Consider the following 8,869-nt stretch of genomic DNA (forward strand, 5'->3'; position numbering starts at 1 on the left):
ATTATTTTTGTGCAAATGTTTGGATTGTGAGACGCATCATGACGTGGGTGTGACATTGTGCTTTGTTGTTCCATCTCTCCCTCCTTATGAGGATTGATGATGAATTGGGTGATGGCAAATTTTGAAGTAGAGGGATTGTGGAGACGAATTTGGTATTGGGGAAATATGGGGAAGACGTGACGGTAGCGACGGATTGGTAATGTGTAGATTTTGTACATATGGGGTAAGGGCAAGGGTAGTGTAGGTGACAGGGGGGTGACGTATGGTAGGGACGAGCTTTCTCACTTCGCCCTCCGTGCGCATTTCGCCTTGCATTGCCTTATTGATGTGTACCCTTGTGACCTTACCCCTCGCTCATTTGTCTTTCCCCTTTTGTCTCCCACATGACCTGTGCGCCATTGGGCGCCGAGGGCAGCGAGCGTGAGTCGGCCATTGTGCGCCCGGAACTCTCAGAACCAGCTGTCTGCATCGATGCACCACATTATGGACCACATGCCTGTGGCCGAGCACCACGTATGGACCCCATGGGTTGGGGCATGGCCCCTCTGCTGGAACCGGCCATGAGGGCCCGAAATCTTGCTGGCGGACCTTGGCCACAGGGCACCGATGCCCCACAGGTGAACCACACGTAGTCGGCCCTGTGGGCCATAAATAAAATAAAATTAAAAGGACACATTGGGTGCATTTTTCAGTTCAAATAGGCCGCCAGTAAGAAAAGCAAAGAAAATGACAACAACTGGAAGAGATAATAATAGCCAGCAGAGGGAGCCGAAGAGCAAGAGATCACCTGCAGGGTTAGGGGTTGTTGATTTTATTTTTATTGAACATTGTTGAACAATGGTGACTGCACCGATTGGTGCTTGAGGGTGTGTTGGTGCGTTATAGGTGCTTTAATGGTGCATTGATGCAGAGCAGATTGTCTCCCCCCCCAGAAAGAACAATTACAGGTCCTGGGTTAGTTTTGTAAATAAAAGTAGTGTCAACTGTAAATAATGCTCCCCACCGTCAATGTATAGTTTGAAGACCATTCCGCAATTCGGTTAACTGTGGGCGTAAGTCTGTTAGGCAGGGTGCAATGGAGCAGCGGGACACATTTATTTATGTTTTAAAACTGTCGCGCTCAGGGTCAGGTTAAGAGTAGAGGGAACTACACCTACGTGTCACACTAAATAAAAGTTGTAGGCCCGGGACGTGCCTAAGAGGAGGAGGGTGCAGTGTTGCGGATATGAGGACTGTATTTTTTTTATTGTGTGTTTTATTATTATTATTATTGTTTATTCTGCGCCTCCTGCCTCCGGAGTTGTGTAAAGGTAAAAAGGGCGTCTCGGTAATTAGTCCATATAGCCCAGCAGATATGTGAAAAAATTGTGCTTTTGGTAATACAAGCATGAAATTTTGAACACTGATAGAGCATACTACTAGGAAGATTTTTGGATATAGGGGCATTCAAATCTTTTCCTAGGGACAAAATGGTGGCCATTTTAAAAATGGCCGTTTACGGATAATAAGATACACAGTACCGATGTCTATAAAACTAGATTTACTTATTGCTCAAGCACACCTATGATGTTTTTTTCACGTAAACAGGTTGTAAGATCATAATTAAATGTCAACAAACTCACATAACATTTATTTGGTCCTTATTCTTTACAAAAATAATTACTTTTTGAGCTATTTTGAGCAAACTCCAGAAACACAATGGAAATGAAGTGAAAATGCCACATTAACGCTGTGGAAGTGACTTTCACTATAAAACAGTCTACAAAACAGTCTTCCACATGTTTGTGTATATGTAACAGGTGTGTTATTCCTCCTGTATACTATCGTGTGCACTCCCCTGCACAGTGACACAGAGCTGAGCACTGGAGTGCGGCCTTAACACACTTGCACTGTTTCCTGCAACCCTTCTTGCATCCACATCTAATCAATTGTCGGCATGCCTCAGTTGCCTCTGTGAGGGTTGTCCAATATATCCCCCAGCCGTTATTACTCTGTTTCCAACCCCATTCACTTGGCGATGGGAGCTCAGGTGCGCAAATCATCATCTGGCCCCAACAAAAGCCGGCTTGGTAGGCAGCTCTCTTGATGTGTTGTCTGAGGGCTTCTTGCGTTGGTGGGATAGCCTCTATTGATCTACCAGTCTGGGTGAAGAGATGCTTGCGGGCATCGTTAACATGTTCCTGGCTGCTTGTTCGATCGTAGAGCAGAACAACAAAACGCTCCAGTGGATCCATGTTGTCATTTGCAGTTGAAATGGTTGGTGTGGCAGCCAGTGCGCAGAAAGCTGAGGTGACCTCATCATAGGCTTTCCATGTTTCCCATGCTGTTTTCTTCCCCCTTCCGCCGAAGCAGGACACGGTGTCACACCCAGTGAAGGCGTGGAAGAATGGCAACCCTCGGCACTTGTTTGGTCCCAGTGCCACAGCCATCTCGTGAGCTGCCAAGTGCCTGAAATTCTTCCCTGTGCCAAAAGCAACCCAGAGTTCATCGATGTCAAGATATCCAGTTGCTGCCACTGCAAGGATCAAAACATCTGTGTCCACTGTGCGGATTGACACCTTGGTATAGCCCTGTCTGACTGCATCTTGGACATGGAGTAGTATCCTTGTATCTGCCTCCTCATGACTACACGGGGAAAGACCAGTAACATCTCGTGGCTGTGTACAAAAAACTTCTTTGTGGTTTGTGGTGACGATTTGCTTGTCAGTCTCAATGTTTGCTATCCTCGTTGCTAGAAAGTCAAACAACTCCACCTTGTTCTCGTCTATGCGAAGGAAGGCCTGCCAGTTTCGAGGGATGGAACTAGATGGCTCAACTCGTCTCCTGGTGCCTTTACCCCTCGTCTTCCTGGTGTCGGCTTTCAAACTGTCTGGGAAATATTCATCCCAGATAATATCAACCCTGCTCTTATTTTGTATCTGAGATGTGATGTATGGCAAGAATACTAGTGATGCATACTCAGAGAAGGTCTTCGCATTACGAGGTGCCAGCATGTTCACGATGGCTGCTCCATCCAGGATCATGACTTCAACAGGGGGGCTTACATCATCATTTTCCCATGAGGTGATCAGATCTTCTAAGCACCCAACCAGATCAGACTTGGTTCCAAGCCGGATTTTGCCCATTTGTGACAATGCAGGGGGACAAGCTTGGTTTTCATGTGCAAAGAATTCATCAAGATCTCCATTCCGTGTCTGGGATGCAATAAACAGCCTGGAGAACAGAACGCAGTCATTCTTCAGAGATACCACCTTCAACTCTGTTCTTGACTTCTCTCTGACTGGGGGTCGGCTGAAGAGAGGGAGATTGTTTCTTTTTATTGGGTCAGTGATAGGCTTTGTCTGATGTACAAGCCTCTCGTTCACATATGTGTCATACTGTTCTTTTCCCAGCTTCTCGATCTGGTAAAGGGTGTTGATGACTGCTGGGTCTGCCAGGTCTCTGCTGTCTAGCACCAAGAGATCTTTGCTGTCGTCACAGAATGGGTTCCCCATCTCCCCTATGACACGGGTGAGTGCTCTCACATCTCGAGCAAAGGCTACCTGCGTGTGCTTTGTCTGTTCATGGTGTTTTAGTTCAGTTTTCCTAATTCTTTTTTCTGTTGTGGCCTCGAACTTATAGATCAGTTTGGCCATCTCTGGACCAGACACCATCCATCGGCGCAAAGCTGCAGCATTCTCCGTAAGACCTACAGCCCCTCCATCACCTTTCACCAATGCATTATTTTGCTCGTGTGCCTGGTCTAAGGCTATGGCAGAGAATGCACGTGTAGTCTTCTTCATGGTGAAGTTTCCTGCCAGAAACTGTGCGTATACAGTTGGATGCTTTGTTGCAAGTGTCACCATGTCGCGCAAGTGAACTGGGATCCACCTGGCATAGTTTGTATGTCCCAAGGCGAAGAACCATGGTACAAGCTTGGTCAGAGCATCAGTGTACAGTTGGAAGTTTCCTTCACGGACGGATCTCACATAGATCAGGACTGCCAGTTCTAGCTGCATAATTAGGAACCAGAACTGAAACTGTGGACTTGCATTGGCTTGTTCACCGCACCAGTCATCTAGTGGTATCGTATCCTGTCCCTCATCTAGTCCACTGGTGTACTGGCTGTAGGCTTCCTTCAGGAGAAGATAGAGAGTACTGGCTGTGACTTGGTGTGCTCGTCGTGTGCGTGTCACATGGGTCACTTTCAGGAAGGAATCAGCAGTACCACTTGTAGCAACCCCTGCAAGCATCAGAACGCCTGTCCACCCACTGCTATCCAGAAGGTCACCGAGGGTTTTCCATGCTGCCATCTCAATATGGAGTCCACCAAAGACCATGACGAAGTGATCTTCTCCGTGTGTTTCTGGCCATCTCCATTGGATCTGTTTGGCAAGTGTGTACAGTGGCTGATCAAGTGTGATTACAGGGATCTGACCTGGATTCAGAATATCGATTGCTTTCTTGATGACATCCATGGAGTGACGAATCATTGCCACAGATTTTGCCTGGTCATAGAAGAGAGGCAGCAATGAAGTTAAGGCCACACTACACTCTGGTTCTTCTGGAATAGACTGCTTGCTGGCATGGTATCCAGCCCATGATACTGTCTCGTCTCCCTTAAGTGGTGTGTCAGATAGCACTGTCTTCTCCATCTGCTCCAGCCACCTGTCAAAATGCAAGATAATGAACACAATTAAGAACAAACAAGTCCACACAAGTTAACAAGTCTTGGTTATTTAGGTACACATATAACTGTCCACAGTTCAAACACAATAATCAGTTACCTGTACTCAATCTGCATTGCTTCAGGGATGAGTTGGCAGTTGCTTTTGTTGGGACCCGCTAGCTTGGGTACAGGTGGGTCACATTTACCCAGAACAACAGGAGGTACGATGGTGTATGACTGTGGCAGGTGTGCATCTGTTGTTGATGTGTCATCTGGGTTTACCCGTTGAACTCCACGGCTATCGCTATTTGGGTGCTGGAAAAGTGAAATGCCAGTGCCATGGAAGGAGTCGTGGGCACTTGTTGAACTGGGGTTATGATCAATGTTATCCACTGCCCCAGTTGTGAAGAGGTCACTTTTTAGCTCAGGGGGGCAAACTGTACCCTCATTTTGGAAGAAACGGCAGATTCTGTTCCCCAAGTCCGTGGAGATGCTAAGCACCCTGTCATAGGAGATCGAGAGACCCAGGTTGAACATAGTATCAACCAGGTCTCTTTTTCGAGTCTTTGTGTGGATAAGGGTGCCCAGGTACACAGGCAGGGGAGTCTCCCGATTGTGACTGTGCCTCGTGGACGTGGTAGTACTGCTACTCTCTCTGCGGCGTGAGTAACTGTTGAACATAAGGAGTTGTGAGATTGTGAGAGTAGGTGTTGATACCGACGAGTGGCTTGACTGCTCTTGGATGTTAGGACCATTCAAGATCATAGAAACTAGTGATACAAGCGAATTAGGTACCGAATGTTCTTGGCAGTGGGCTTCAAATGAACCACTAAATGTTGAGTTCATTTTCAACATGTCTCTACGAACTATATTTGCGGCTCTAGCAAGACAAACTCCATCACTGTCAGTGTCGTGATCACATGCCTTCTAAAGGGCTGAGCCAACATCCTGGTTGAAAGCAAGCAGAATATCTCGACCGGACATGTGCTCCTCTAGGTCTGGAAAATATGTCATGATTCGATCTTTGAGTTTGGTGGAGTGGACACGCCTGGTCAAGACTGTTCCAAGCTGTTCCAGCCTGGTGGTGTATAGTCTTGCTAGGTCTACCAGCTTGAACACTGGTGTCACAAGAGCATCTGTGCGGGCATCATCGATGTAGGACACTAGCTCTCCAAGTGCTATACCGTGATTGATATCATCTTGTTCATTCAGTGTTGTGCTTGTGGCCCTTGCTTTGTTATAAAGTGACACCAGACACTTCACGTGGTACTGTGCATCTTGTGCTATAAGGTCACCTGCACTCAGTTTAGCAAGAAGTGCCTGATCTCCTAGTTTCAGGGCAGCTGTCCTGACATGTTTATCGAGGTCGAAGGTGGAAGCTTTTCGCAGAGAATTAGTACCCGCTGGTTTGTCACAAAAGAAACACTTTTCAGGCTGTGGCTGTGTGTGGTCTACATGTACTCTGTGACGGGTGTACTTTCTTGAGACACTTGCGGTTTCTTCACTAGACGTTTCTCTTTTTTGTGCCCGATGCAGTTCAGTTTTGTTGTATTTCAGTCTGCATGAATCATGCCACTTAGCCTTGTGGCTCTGGAAGGTTGACTGGATACCTTCACCATCGTCCAGGCGGGACAGTTCTAGAGATTTTGGCAGGCAGCCCATCTGGCTGAAGGTGAGGAGATAATCTGCAAGAGTTTGGTATCCGGACCCTGTGGTTCGCTTGGAATCAGCTGGACAGGCAAGGGCCTCATCGGTGACCTCCTGACATAACACACACTTCTCCCAATCTGTCAGATAAGGCATGTTTGTTCCAGATGTACTCGGGCTTTGGGGGTCTAATAGCTTGAAATTTTTGTTGGCCATTGTCAATTAAGCATTATCCACCACCACCATCCAATCAATATACAAATTGGGAACCAAATCTAGGTAGCTACTACAGTCAATGAGCGAAGGTGCAGTGCAGTCGAGTTATCATCTGAAAAAGAAATACATACATTATTATCATAAATATAGTAATTCGCTTTCGTAACTTTTCACTAGCCTTGCATTGTTCCTTATAGTCACCTAGTCTATGATAGGAAAGTTCATAAAGCTACATCAAAGTTGTTCATATAAAGGTATTGAACCAAAATTACACCCAGGAGAAATCAGATAGTCATGCAAAGTTAAATAATTAAACCGCTAGACCAGTCCTGTCTATTGCAATGGTAAACCATTTGTTCTGCCCCTTATAGGCCACCGTAGATTTCAATTTTGAACCCAGTATGAAGGTATTGCATAGCATGTACATGACAATTTATAATATGCTCATTACATTGTGTTTCAATAGCAGCACAAATGACAAGTCTGAAATAATAGGTAAATATGTCCTTCTTAGCCGCCATTTTGTAAAATAGCCGCCATTTTGGGCCAAGGAGAAATCTGGAATGCCCCTACATCCAAATTTCACTGTAAGGGTATGCCCTAACTGTGTGCCAAGTTTCATGCTTGTATCATCAAAGGCACAATTCTACCACAATTCTTCACATATCTGCCGGACTAATAAAGCATCCACGTCAGCCAATCATAGAATACCCCTGTTCGATAGCTTATATCTTATTATGTGTCTTAGGGTAAGGCCTTGTCTCCCATTAACTTAAATACTCCATTGTACCAAGTGAAATAAGAATAGGTCCCCTTTCATTTCGTTTCGATGGCCAACTGCATTTTGGGCAGTTTTCTCTTCAACCGCCATTGACCACGAGGCAGGGTCGGAGAAGAAAGGCGTGTCTCCACCTCGTCATAGAGGGGAGGAGTGAGCCAGCCCCACTCGACCAACCATGAGCCAGGGGTTTGGCTAGAGAGGGCGGAGGAAGAGCGATCGGGGAGGTTCGCAAAGGTTGAGGGGCGGGGCCTATATAACCCACGGCAGGGCGTTTCCCGAGGCAGATGAGCTTTTACGGAATGAGCTACGACAAGAGCGGAGTGTGTGGTTTTCTTTGGTCAGAGCTGGGTTGGTCGTCAGTGGTGGTCAGTGTTTGCGTAGAGTGGAGGGGTTGCGTTGAGTGGTCGGTGGTGAGGAAGAGTTGGACTAAGCAAGAGAGAAAGAGTCCTGGAGTTAGTGAGAGAGGGAGAGAGAGCCCGTCACGCCAGACCTCCCACCAGCATCGTTGGCTTGGCTCCACCAAGCAGCTCCGACCCGCTACCCCGCGCACACGACAGGATCGGTGGCATCGGTGGCCGTCGAGGTCCAGCCCAACGTCCCGTGCGGGATCAAACTCCAGCCAGCTCCGTGCCTTCCTCCAGCCACCCACCTCCTGTCATAACCTGCCTGCAATTTCCATCCATTTGCGTACGTGAGTTTGTTTTGTTCGTGCTGTCCTGGGTAGTAACAATAAGTCTGTATAAGCTAAAGATTTCACTGTGTCACCTGCGTCTCATGTCCCTATAAATAAACGTGACTGCTTTCTTCTTGCTTATATGTGTGTAAATAATAAACCCAGTTACTCTTCTGTACGTCTTCTTCCTCTTTGCATTCGGTCGCTTTAGAGTTTTCCACATTGGGCAGCTGCGGTGCGATACGGCCAAAGTTTGGGGTAAATCGGGTTTTAGTCAGAGAAGCACTGTTCGGTCGCGGAGCCTCCGCTCGGCAAATATAACATCTTTAACCATGTCCGTAACAATATTGTTACGGTCCGCGGATAAGGATGTTGTTTGCCGAGCGGAGGCACCGCGGCCGAACAGTTTTTCCCGACTAAACCCGATTCCCGAACGTTGGCCGGACCCCCTCCCCTTCTCCCCTCCCCTTCCCCTTCCCCCCACCCCTCCCCCTCCCCCCTTCCCCTCCCCTCCACCCCCCCCTCCCCTCCCCCCTTGCCCCTCCCCCTCCCCCCTCCCCCTCCCATCCCTCCACCTCCCCCTCCCAATCCCCCCCTCTCCTCCTCCCCCTCCCCCCTCTTCTCCCCTCCCCCCCTCTTCTCCCCTCCCCCCCCGTTCCCCTCCCATCCCCTTCCCCCTCCCCTCCCTTCCCCCGCCCAGCAATGCCGGGTACTTCCCATGGCCAGCTGTACGTGGGCTGCTCGAGGGTTGGAAAACCAAGCAATCTTTATGTCTTGGCACCAAGTAAGAAAACCAGAAATGTTGTATACCAAGAGGTTTTGAGAAATTGACAATTGACAAAACGTCATGTAGGAAATGTACTGTGATATTGCTCTAAAATATACATGTTCTTTTCATCATATA

The sequence above is a fragment of the Myxine glutinosa genome, chromosome 7 (assembly GCF_964187855.1).
Source record: "Myxine glutinosa chromosome 7, kmMyxGlut1.1, whole genome shotgun sequence".
Taxonomy (NCBI): Eukaryota; Metazoa; Chordata; class Myxini; order Myxiniformes; family Myxinidae; genus Myxine; species Myxine glutinosa.